Genomic DNA, 12551 nt, shown 5'->3' on the forward strand with positions numbered 1-12551 from the left:
ACAGAGAGAGAGAAAGACAGAGAGAAAGAGAAAGAGAGAGAGAGAGAGACAGAGAGAGAGAGAGAGAGAGAGACAGAGAGAGAGAAAGACAGAGAGAAAGAGAGAGAGAGAGAGAGAGAGACAGAGAGAGAGAAAGAGAGAGAGAGAGAGAGAAAGAAGTGGGGGTGACACCACTTAAAGTGCTTTTTTACGGTTGATGGCATGCATCTGTGTGGTGTGTGCTCTATAGCTCCAAAGGCCTGTCTGGAGCAGTCAGAGACCCAGAGATAGAGTGAAGGATGGAGGACAGCTGACACATATAGGAATCAAGCTCTGTATGCGTGTGTGTGTGTGTGTGTGTGTGTGTGAGAGAGAGAGACAAAAAGACAGAAAGACAGGGACAGAGGGTGCAAGTTTCAGTTTATGTGGAAAAGCAGCCGCAAGTTACCTCCAGCTGAAAAAAGAATGAGTCACCGGAGGAATCAGGTATGCATGTCTGCACTTCTGTTTTTTTGTGCACATGCATGCTATGCGTGTGTGTGTGTGTGTGTGTGTGTGTGTGTGTGTGTGTGTGTGTATGTGTGCATGCACTGTGCACGTGGCAAAGCAGGACAAAATAAAAGGTCAAGGAACATGAGTGTATATCAAAAACTTGAAAAGTCACCACAGGGTGAAGGAATGACACGGGGGAAGGTGATGGTGGTTCTGTTCCTTTTTTTACATTTTTTGCATAAATTAAAATGTAAATCACTACAAATATAGCAAAACATCACTTGAGGCAATTAATCCGACTTCTTCTCCTCATTTGCTGTAGTTCTCCCCATGACCTGTAAACAGACTTTGATGTGTAAAATCGGTGGAGTTCCCCTTTAATAACCAATTCACGTTTGTCACGTTTTAAAACTCTTGACACCTATGTCTGTGTTGGAAGGGCTAGTGCTTATTGCCTGTGTCAGCGGCTGTTTAACACCCGATAAATTGATACCATGAGCTGGCAGCTTAATTTAAAATGTAATACCAAAGTTCAGTATCCTTATTGTTAATGATATGGCAGCAAATACTTTGTTCAGCTGTTGTTCAAGAGCTATAAATCTTGGTAAGAGGATAAAGTTACAGACTGTATGAGCATCAGCGGGTAATAAAAAGGATTAAAGGAACACGGAGCTCTTGATTTGTTATTGCAGCAGTGTGCTGTCACGGTTTTATAAATGCATCGACTTTGCAGTGAATTTTAGCCGGCCTCTGGTCACTACAGTAAATTATGGTCTTTCATTTCTTCCTCGCGTCACATCAAACAGGGGTTTCAGCTCGTGGCCCTAATGCGATCATGTAGTTTGTGTAATTTAGTAGAGAGCAAAGACGTAGTGAAGAAACTGAGGAAAATCATTCATCAAGCAAAACTCATATCATGGGAGCACACTGACCAAATAAAGCTCTATTGCTGGACATCAGTCTTTGTAATGTACGTGGTACACTAGCACAGTTGAAATACTTATGTAGAATTGACTCGCCTGCTAAAATCCATCACTGACTCACAGGAGAAAAACACAGGAATCCATCTTTGTTCTGGTTCACGGACTCCTACAGGTGTTGTTGTTTTTTTTTTGTGTGAAGTTCACCGTAATCTCAGTAATACATCCATCTGTGAAACGACTGGCTGGAGGGGAAAAGAATAAGTCCTGTAAGCAGCACGTGTTATTTTCTGAGCAGACTAGTTCGGGGCTCTCCTCCCGTTACAGTGGACGCTTGTAAAACGTAGAGCGAATGTGCCAGCGAGGCTCTCGGTTTATAAAACATTCTGTCTGTTTACCGGTGCTGTGACTCACAGTTGCTATGGAGAGGCGCTCTGACAGCAACGCAGCTGATTCTGAGCATCTGACTCCACATGACTGTACTCCTTTTCTCTCTCTCTCTCTCTCTCTCTCTCTCTCTCTCTCTCTGCCTCCATCGCTCTTGGTTTGTGCCTCTTTCCATCATCTTTATATTTTTCAACACTGCTCTCTTTGTGTTAACATGACTTGGTCAGAATCGCAGGTGTCACCATCTTTCCATCCTTCCTTTTACTTTACTCCCTCGCTTTAGTTCTGCAGCACTCGACAACCTTGAATATACCTTTGTATAGATATTTTCTTATCACACCATCGCTATACTCCTCCTCCTCTTTTCTCCTGCTCTCCTCTCAGTCCATATCTCTCTGCCTGTCTTTGTATGGTGGCCAGCTGTGTGCCAGATGTGGCCCTCTCTCCCAGCTGTTGGCATCATGGTCATGAGGAAGGGAGGACTGAGATGGATATGATGAGGCGCTGTGTTCTTCATAGTACACGTGAGAAAGAGAAATATATCAAAATAGCAGGAAGAAGGAATGAAATATGAAACAAAAACACACAAAAATATAAAAGGCCTAGTACAGGGATTGTGCAGTAATATTCTGGCATGCTGTATGAGATTTAAATAACTGATGATCCATATAAGCCAATCAAAATCGTTGTAGTGAGTACCACAGACGGGCCATAATTCCCCATAAGAACATTACAGTGATGCCGCAGGAGATAAAAATGCCATTAAGTAGTGTAAGGTCACTGTTGAGTACCACAGCCAGACTTTACTGTAAGTCTCTATTATGACATTAGAGGCTTGCATTCATTAGAAACCACATGTGCAGAGAAATATGCAACAAACCAGCTTGAGAATATGAAAAATGTTTTCAGTAACATCAACACTTTGATGAGGAGTGAGTAGGAGAGGAGTGTTGTTGCTGCTGCTGAGTGAAAACATATCACCCAAAATGTCACCTATCAAAAATGTAAAATGCTTGGAGAAATGTTTCACCCCACAGACTGTGTTCCTCTCTCCCTGTCAAGCAGCAGTTTGACAATTTGGGAACAACATTTAATCCCTTTTTTACCAAGAGTTAGATGAGAAGATTGATTCCTCTCGCATGTCTGTCCGCTAAATATAAAGCTAAAGCTAGCTTGGTTAGCTTAGCTGGTAGCAGGGGGAAACAGTTAGCCCGACTATGTCAAGAGATTAAAAACAAATCAGCCTACCAGCACCTCTGAAGCTCACTAATTAACAAATTATACTTTGTTTGTTTTATCCTTACGAAACTCAAAGTGTAAAGTTGTTGACAGAGCTAGACTAACGTTAGCTGTTTCCCGCTGAGTCTTTGTGCCAAGCTAAGCTAACTGTCTATTCCTTTTGAGTTGTTTTAGAGTTGAAAGTGTTTACATCAAATATTTGGCATTTCTTTCTTAAGTTATACTGTGTAGTAATGTATACTTAGCGTATTATATATGAGTCACTACAAAATAACTATAAAAACAAACAGTATACATTTTATTTTGGGTGAAGTAGCTTCTAACTGTGTATTAGAAGCTAAGTTACCCACGTTAGTGTTAGCTAAGTTACCCATGTAGTTAGCTAAGTTACCCATGTTAGTGTTAGCTAAGTTACCCATGTAGGTAGCCAAGTTACCCATGTTAGTGTTAGCTAAGTTACCCATGTTAGTGTGAGCTAAGTTACATGTAGTTGGCTAAGTTACCCATGCAGTTAGCACTAACATGGGTAACTTTACCCATGACTGGTGATATTGGGTGTAATTACCCAAAATGTTCCCTAGCAGGGGTCTCACATTCCTCAAGAAAAATGTTTAATTGCTTGAAATTATGTGGAATAAACTAGTGCTTATTTTCTGCTCCAAAGGTTATTGTTTTCAAAAGACAATTGAATGAAATGTATGATATTTTAACAAGGGAGAAATCTGAAAAAACGAGTCCTGGGGAATCCGGTTTATCCAAACTGGTTTTCACACGACAGCAGATTCGCCGGCGCAGATGGTTGAGGCTGGAGGCCGAGAGGAAAGAGGTGAGGAGCCATTGAAGGCGCCCGAGAGATGGACAGAGCAGAGGGAGGGAAGATGGAGGAGGGAGAGGTGTCTTGTTTCGCAGGCGAGCTGCACTAAAATGCCAATGTGATGAAAAAAAAAAAAGAAACAAGCATGGAGATTGTTGATAGTGTTAGCATTTAGAGTGGATTGCTCCTGTCGTGACTGCTCAGAGGCTACGGGGCAAATGCTTTGCGAAAAGGGCAACGGAAAGCAACATTTTGATTGATTGTAGGTCATTACACAGTAACCATATTGGACTATATACAGCTATTAGTTGGTGTCCGACCTGCAGACCTGTTCTCTACACTTCTTCCTCCCCTAATGCATTATAATCCTCCCTATCTTCTTCCAATTTCCTCCTATTCCTAAAAAAAAACCTCCCTCTATTTTGCTCTTTATCTTTCTCTGTCCTCTTCTTTTCCTCTCAAAACATCAATTTCTTCATCTAGCTCACACCCCCGCCCACCCCCTTCGCTCTGTCTGCCTCTCCCGGTCAGAGGAAGTGGCAGTCGCTGCCTGCTGGCTCCCAGAGGAACAGACCTGCCTTTGTCCGTCTGCACTGTAGGAGGATGAGGAGCCCGTCCACCCAGTAAGCCCAGCAAGCCCAGTAGGGATTCAGTTTGTCTGTGCTCGAGGCAGCCACCCAGAACGCCTGTAAATCAGCCAGCCACTCAAGCCAAGGCCTTCCCGGTCTGTAGAGCTAGCTAGCCAGTCAGTCAGGTATTATGTTAGGCACTATGGATGGGAAAAGCCCGGGGCAGACGCAGACAGACCGCAGACCGCGGTTTTGTGTTTTCCAAGCATGACCAAAATTGTGCAATGACTTTGAATCCTGAGGCGCTGCCATTCAAAAACTCCCCCATTTTACTTGGACAAACTCCAAAGTGTGAAAATATTGCGGCCAAATTTATTACCTCATGTCATAAACTGAGAGCAACCGGTGGGAACATGTCAGATGTTTTTGAATTTATTTTTACTTGTTGAATGTAATTAAACTGTATTTTTCTTTCTTGACAGTTAACTTCCACAAAGTAGCCTCATTGATACTTTGGTGTGTGGTGGAGACAAAAAGAACAACATTCACACAGATATCAGAGGCAAGGGTTTTGATCACTGGGAGAGATATTGAAACATAAGAATTACAGTTTTTAGTTATTGATAACGACATGTACCAACCCACCAGAAGTTCTCTAGTTACATGCTGAGAAGAGTCAGAGTATAGTTTAAGCTACACAAGTGAATTTGAATAAGTATGAAGCTATAGCTAGAGGCTAGTTAGCTTAGCGTAGCTCAAAGACTGGAAACAGAGGGGAACCGCTAGCTGGGCTTTGTCCTAAATTAACAAAATCCACCTATCACTTCTAAAGCTCACTAATCAACACATTTTATTTATGTGAAAGTGATCATTTGTGAACGGAGACAAGCTAGCTGTTTGCTATCTGCTTATCTTTGTGCTCAGCAAAGTTAACCGTCTCCTGGCTTCATAATTAAACCAACACCTACTATACTATATATTATCTATACAAAAAACAAAGTGTAAAAACACCAAGTTGTGGTTTTATGGCCAGTTATATGTTGGACTATTTCTTGGCTGAAATAGGCTCCAGGAAGCAGTGATACCTAAGCTAAGCTAGGCTAAGCTAAGTTAAGCTAATCAGCTACTGGTATCAAACCATGAAAACAAATACACATATTTACCATATTCCTTTAATATCCTACTCTGAGGAAAATGTCCAGTAACGTTAAAGTCTAGGCCCTTAAATGCATATAATTATTTTTAGATGTAGTTGTCCTGAGGTTATTATTATTTACCTAGCTTTACCGAAATAAGAAGTCAGTAGGCCGCTTCTCCTTCTGCAGTGTGAAGGCACCAACAAATCGGTTAAATAAATAGACTTAGTAACAGTAAGAGAGCAGAGGTTGAAGAGGGACCGAGAAATCACTAAGCAACAATACCAGCTTATTGGCTGCAGGTTTGCTCGTTTGCTCAACCTCATATGATCGCACTCCTCTTTTTTAAGGAATAGGATCCAAACTTATTCTACCCAGCCCTTTTGAGGATAGGAAACCAAAAACATCCAGAAACATTGATTTTCTATTATGTTTCAAAGCTGAAACTGCCTCACATCATTACGCACAACACGATCCTTCGGATATCACGTTCACAGCTTTGCCTACCCTCTGAAATTACTCTACAAGCATGATGAAATCTGGAATAAAGTGCTTTTTTTTTTTTTTTTTTTTTTTTTTACAGTTATGATTTAATGGATGAGGCTTCAACGAGCCTTAACAAGGAGATCAATAGAAAGTACTATATAGACTGTCCTCCCACAGGCTGCGTCTGCTCTCGCATCGGCTCACAGAGGAACACGTGGTGATGCCAAAGGGACACCCAGCCAGCGCGGAAATGATTTGATGTAATAGGAACACTATGGTTTGATTAGTGGCGCCTCTCTCTCTCCCTTCATCTGTCGCCCTGTAGCACCACTTCACGTTCTGTGAAGTCAACGTGTCAGGAGAGGTGAGCGTGCATTTGCCATTCTCTTTTAGCCCTCCCTCCCTCGACATCACCCCTTGTCTTGCTGTTTTCAAAGGATGGCACAAGGGTAGCGCTATGGGTTACGAGAGGAAGGAGCTGGGAAGGAGAGGAGGAGGACGACGGCGGAGACGATAAACGGTTGTGAGGAGAATCAAAACAAAAGGCTTGCAGGGCTGGACGACAGTCTGACTCAGCCACGTCCTGGACCGGCCAGTTCACCAGATGGCCTCTTGATATGTGCAGTGAGAGAACAGGCCGGAGACACACCAGACTCTCTGTTCCTGTGTATGCGTGTGCATGCTATCCCTCCTATGTTGCTCTCCGAGCTCCACATAGGGAAAGTGTTATTGCTCTTGCTCCGCATTCCTGAGAGCCAGAGGAAAATCTCAACCCCTTTTAACCCCCCTCCCCTCCCCTCTTCCCCTCTTCTCAGCTGTAGACCAGCTTTGAAGTTGTTTTCTTCTTCTTCTCTTTCTCTTCTCGCGCTTACACACACACCCTTGCGCACTCCACTCCTTTCCTCACATGGATTTTGTTTACATCCAGCCAACTCCCAGAGTACATGGCTCAGACAGACTGGCAGGTCGTGTATGGAACTTCTCTGAGGTGTCGCTTGAGTCAAGCTGTGCTTGCATGTGGATGATTTGGGCCACAAAAAGGCATCTCCTCCCCCTCCTTTGCCTCGGGACACACTTAGAAAAGATTTTTGAAGACAGGCTGGTTGTTAGCCCGGAGAAGGAGAGGTTGTATATGCACCCTCACCGCCTGTGAAGCGCAGGGCTGTTTATGCAAGCTGTCCGTGTCCATGTAGTTGTGTGATACCTGCTGCACCACAACAAATCCTGCACATTGTTAACCGATAGTGGGGAGGATTTCTGCATCTTGTTCTCTGGGAAAACCATAGTCATCCGATCCCTACATAAAAGGCCAAGTCATTTATGAGCTGCTCAGAGGGCTAGTGAGGCGCATGCAGAAACCATCCTGTACATGCATTATGTATCCACTCTCATACCCCCATTATGCTGCATTCTGCGTCGCTCTACACTCATTTCTTTCACTCCCAATATTTCCACACAAATCCCTCAGCTCACATCGACAGCTTTAAAACCTCGTGTGAAAAAATTCTAATCTTACTGTTCGCCTGAGGCACCAGCTTTACAAAGTTAAGTTAGGAGAGATGTTGTTAGACCCCCCCCCCTCGCTCCTCGCTCCCATGTATATCAGTAACTTACAAGATATGAAACAGAAATATGCATCGTTATGAAAGCAAGGACGAGAAGCAACACGGTATTTAATTAGTGTTGTACTGCAAAGCTTCTATTCTCATATTTAGTCTCGATATCTTACTTTTTTAAAACGGGACAGTGATAAGAAATAGTTGAAAATTGGACAAAATACACCAAATTTAATAACCTTGTCTTACATTTAATTAGCAAAATGTATTGTTATACAGGTACTATTCTTATGCCATGAAGCAGTCGTGAATAGTGCAGATTTAAGCACGTCTGTGTATTTGTAATAAAGCTCCCCGAGTGTGTGTGTGAATCTGTGCACGGCTCGACAGTATGTAGGTCTGTGTTATCTAATACAATCTGTCCCTATATCCAATATTCACACTGCTAACCCTTGAGGGTAAAGAGACTCGGTGGAGGAAAGGAGAGCAGAAGTTTCCTACTGTGAAAGGGAATCAGAACCAGAACCAGTTTATTGCCACGTACGTTACACATACAAGGAATTTGACTTGGTGAATGTTGCATAACAATAAACAATTTAAAAATAGAAACATTAAAATGTACAATAAAATACGGTGGATAAACAAACAGATTACAGTACTTTAAAACAAGTATATTGTAAAAGTGGCGAGTGTATTTAAATAGAATAGAACCATAAAAAGGATGTGCAACTGAGTGCAAGACACAAAACAGATTTAATGCTCACACAGAAACACATGCACTCAAATGGCAAATGCTATTGCTCTCAGTTAGCCAGTGCTCGGTCCAGTTTGTCTGCTCAGTGCTGCAGACACTTCAGTCGATGGATTCAGTGATGAAGTCACTGCTGCAAGTTCCTTAAAATGTGACGGTTTACGCACTAACTCATGCCCGGGCAGGCGTGACATTTACTATGAGGTTTAAAGGCCCTGAAATCCTACTTACTCAACCAGCTTTCTTACTATAAAAGATGGTGTCCCACATATACACACATTTCCCTGCCAAGTTGGAACAGAATTGGTTATATAACTTGAGAGACTCCTTGTTCTTCTCATTGGTTTGAAGTAGGCGGGGCTTAACCGGGAAAAAAAAAGGTGATGTCGAGTATCGCTGCGCTCCAATCAGGGGTGGTTTCTGGTCACACCGCACACATGCTTCTCATGAAACAGATTACCTCAAGTTAACCTCTAAATAGTTAATAACTAAGGATGTTATTTGAAATTGTCGACATGCTATTTAGTGGCATTTACAGACGTGATGAGGTGTCTCTCATTGTACTGCAGCAGGGCTCTGACAGTCTTCTCAGTGCGGTCCTGGTTCTGGTTCTCCCGTGCCTCCCTTTCCCTCCAGCGGGACCAGCAAATTGCGCCCTGGGGTCTCCCAGATTGGTGTCGATGTTGGGCTCAGCTCCGCTCCCGGCTGCAGGAGGAGCCGCATGCTGCCGGGAGCGGAGCTCTGCTCTTCCCGCCGGAGCTCTGACTGCAGGTCGAAGGCGTCGGCGAAAGCAGAATCTGGGTCTGTCCGTGGTGGGCTGGGTGCTGTCCGTGGTGGGCCGGGTGCTGCCGGAGGTGGGCCGGGTGCTGCCCGAGGCCTCGCTGGAGTCTGAGTTGAAGAGGGTTTTTTTTCGGTGAACCTGTGTGCCGTAAATCGTTTCATCTCAGTTCGCGGGGAATCCGACCTGCTTTCTCGCTGATGGTCTTGTTTGCTTATGTAGGTCATATAGAGGCGTCAGTATTATCTTGAGACTGTTTCATAAACAATGTGCCATCGCATGGACCAATCATATGCAGTAGATATTTATACCCTGATATCGTTTGCGTGTGTTGTTGGGGATGTAAACATGTAGATGTAGTTGTTCCTTTAACCACTCAAAGAGTGTACAATTCCTGCGGGACAAGTAAGACAAAACAGCCTGAGCGCCGGCCTAAATTACTTCTTTTTTTTTTTCCCAGTTTCTCTTTCTCCATGCAGAGCAATCAGTGTTTTGGCCTCGGTCCTGTCTCTCTCCTCTCTCTGCTGCTCTCTCTTTGTTGTGTTGTTGTTCTCTTCCGACGCAGCGGATTCACCACCGCCAGCTAAACATGACAGAGTGAAAAACAAGAACAGAGCTTGAATCAATTACGCTGTGGATGCACTTGATTTAGAGGCGCTCTGAATAAGCACTTCTGAAGTGATGCTGGCTGCATTTGCAACTTTTTTTTCTTCTTTTTTTTGTCTTCCTTGTATAAATCAGAGCTGATGGGCGCTGATCTGCTGTCAGCCTGGATGCAGATCATAATGAAGGAGGCGGCAAACAGGGAGGTGGTGAGATCCATGAGTCAGCCTCTCTCCTCAAACTGATTTGAGAAATATGAGATCCGCTTTTATAGATGATAATTCTTCCATTAAATCATCATAATTAGGCCGTATCATTTAGCATAAGGGGTCTTTCTTACAGACAAAAAAAGTTGCATAAATTCCTTACGATCAGAACTTATGTAATGTCTCACATTAAAAACAGTTTGCTTTCATAATTTGTCGCTGCTGAAGGCAACGCTTGCTCCTCTGCATTGCCTCACAGTTGTGCATGAGTCACGGGCCTCTGAGCCGTAGTGATCTATCCGTCAGGGAACCCGTCTCTGGGTTGGAAACGTCACGGAAGGCTTGTTGGGAGATGTCTGGTTAAGAATAGTTCCATGTCTCCGGGGCTTTTCTTCGGGGGCGTGGTGCTGTGTTTTACCAAGAGTGTCTCAACGACGTTATGGAGCAATCAAGACAGACAAACTCTCCTCCTACTGACAGATGGTTGTGTGTACGGTTCTTCTGCTTACATTTGGGTGGGGACGCTAGTTCCCGGGGGGGATGGGAAGTGGAGTTTGGGGAGGAAGAGGAGGTGGAGAAGTGTGGGGAGAGGTCAGCGGAGGCACAGCTGGTGAGACCCCCACCCCAACCAGCTGCTGCCTCAAAAGAGCCCGTCAGCAGCCGGCCTGCCTGCCTGTACGTGCCGGCCTCTCTCCTTCGCTTTCTGTCCTCTCATCATCACCCCCCCACCACCACCACCACCTCCCCCTCCGACCCAGCTCTCCCTCTGTCCCGTCCCCCTGCAGACTCAGCCCAGCTGTTCCAAGCTTTCTACTCTCCTCCCCTGCCACTTTGCACCCTGACCCCTGGGAGAAAAAAAAAAAATAAATCCTCATGCATTTACAAACAAGTGCACACTCCTGAGTGTGTGCACACGTACACATGAGCACGGATACGTTTTGCCCGGTCGAGTCAATAATCCCACAAGTGACATCAAAGGTGTCTCAGGAGCGGTGGTATATCTGTAAAGCGCCTGTTTGACCGGCGGGTGGAAGCCTGAGGCGGGTGTGAATCCACCAGCTGGGTCTGGGCTCTTCGGGGTGGATTTGGTTTTCTGCTTAATGCCATGGGCATCCGTTACACTGTATAGCTTACTTATGAACACAACTATTGAGCCATGCTGATGGTTTTACGTGTTTCTTGGTACAAATTGTGAATACTTAAAGGAGCTGTAACATTCTGGAAGCATAGCACCCACCCTCCAGTTCGACCCTCGTAGAAACACCTGTCAGCCCCGTCAGCACTTTTGCCGTTGGCACCGTTAGCTATGAGTCGCCGGCTCGCAGACGACATGTTGAGACGCAATCCAAACGCTCCCGATCCCGGATCTTGCACCTTTTAACATCACCACTGGCCATTTCCCTGGAAGCCATCGGTTTCATCTCACTTGCCGAGACTTGAAACGCGCCCGATGTTGGCAAACGTCATCATTGTGTTGCCAACTGAGACTGGAAAACTGCGTGGCTCTAATTAAAAGTAGCGGTGAATTAATTCATTACTTTATTGTCATACACCAAACAGCTGCACGGGCATGTGGGTGTACAGTACCCAACACGACTTATGTTATAATCAGAGGCATGAGGAAACAACAATGAAAGCAGGAAAACATATCTACACGTGTCAAAAGGTTGTGTGCTTGGCGAAGTAAACACTCAATGCAAGTCCCATACGTTGATGGTGAGCTTGTAGAATGTAGTTGACAGCCTACATGCTAGCAGCTGCTCGCAGTGGTGCCTTGAGCTAACGCTAATCATGCTAACAACAAAGACAGCACAGCTGAGGCTGACAGGTGTGCCATTAGTCTTAATAATTTGACTTACGGATTTAAAGTCAAAGGATCACAACAGTTATTACAATTAATTCACATGAATGTCTACACCAAATTCCACTTAAAGACCAGACATGTAGCGCTACAGCCAACAAACTACTCTCAAATCCTGTATGTCTGAAATTCCTTGGAAGCACAAACAAGTAAACTCTTTAGGTTTTCCAACTGCTCGGCTACTAAACAACACAAATACATCTAGGGGAGATAATTGAGACACATCACTGATCTGGAAGGTAGAAAGTCAAGTCTTTAAATAAATAAAAATAAACGTAAATAATACGTCAGCACTCATGTGACAAATACGTGATTTGTTGCTAACACGCATTATCGTTGAATCTGGAGACAAAGTGAAGAAGTGATAAATAACCTCACCAAATGCTCACTGATGCTCAATATCCCTTGATTTTTTTTAAATACATCTTCATCATATGACCTACATATTGATTTATGTCTCTTTTTCCTGCTATTTGCCCCCCCCCCCCATTAAAAGAGCTAAACGCCTACATGTTCAAATCTGAACTGGGGCCACCCAGGCTGCACCTCACCATCCCCGGTTGCAGTGGGTGCTGGTGTGCCACACCCTCCCTCTCTATCTCTCTCTCTCTTTCTCTCTCTCTCTTTCTCTCTCTCTCTCTCTCTCTCCCTCTCTCTCTCTCTCTCTCTCTCTCTCCCCCAGTTGCTATTGTTCCCTCGATGACAAGGCCCACGTGCCCCCCTATTCAGCATCCTGGTGGGGGGTAGGCGGGCCCTTTGTCTCGCAGCCATTGT

The 12551-nt window shown here is 44.4% G+C and overlaps 1 protein-coding gene across 2 annotated transcripts in view; it reads left to right on the forward strand.

The window, feature by feature from the left end:
* numbl (NUMB like endocytic adaptor protein) overlaps window positions 1–12551 on the forward strand; it is a 56936-nt gene that overhangs the window by 5157 nt on the left and 39228 nt on the right. The window contains exon 1 of one of the 2 annotated variants that reach the window (XM_068706773.1): window positions 200–465. The exons of the other annotated variant lie outside the window; for it this stretch is intronic. The gene's annotated coding sequence lies outside the window, so the exon portion shown is untranslated. Of the gene's footprint in view, window positions 1–199; window positions 466–12551 lie in introns of those variants that run through there. 2 annotated transcript variants of the gene reach the window in all.

The sequence above is a fragment of the Cebidichthys violaceus genome, unplaced genomic scaffold (genome assembly GCF_023349555.1).
Source record: "Cebidichthys violaceus isolate CVI_PGR_0920_01 unplaced genomic scaffold, fCebVio1.0.p SCAF_1, whole genome shotgun sequence".
Taxonomy (NCBI): Eukaryota; Metazoa; Chordata; class Actinopteri; order Perciformes; family Stichaeidae; genus Cebidichthys; species Cebidichthys violaceus.